This window comes from Solanum tuberosum, unplaced genomic scaffold, assembly GCF_000226075.1.
Source record: "Solanum tuberosum cultivar DM 1-3 516 R44 unplaced genomic scaffold, SolTub_3.0 scf00324, whole genome shotgun sequence".
Classification (NCBI taxonomy): domain Eukaryota; kingdom Viridiplantae; phylum Streptophyta; class Magnoliopsida; order Solanales; family Solanaceae; genus Solanum; species Solanum tuberosum.
The window spans coordinates 175,049-175,522 of record NW_006239247.1 but is presented as its reverse complement, the minus strand read 5'-3'; positions in this window follow the sequence as shown (position 1 = coordinate 175,522).

Here is a 474-nt window from a genome sequence, read left to right as displayed (position 1 = left end):
AGGAGTCCAATCTATGTTAATTTCTATGTTTTAATTATTGTAATACCGATTGAATTGGGAGAGCCAACTAAAAATTTTGAAAGGATTTTTTTTATAAATTTTAAGTTGTTAATTATTATAATTTATAATATTTTTATTAATTTTAAACCAATATATGTTTTTCTCTGTCTCAATTACATGAGACATATGGAATTCGGAGAGTCAACTAAAATTTTAAAATATGTTGAGTTGTTAATTATTATACCTTATAGTACTATTACGTGATTTTCAAATAAAATATGTATTTTTTAATTTCAATTTATATGTCATTGATATAATTACATATATTAAGTAATGAAGAATTAATGTGTAAATTATGTGACACCTATGAATTTTGGAGTGTAAATCAAATTAGTTATATGAATTTGTTTTAAAAAGCGGTTAATTATTATAATTTATAATACTTTTTATATATTTTTTAAATGATATATATAT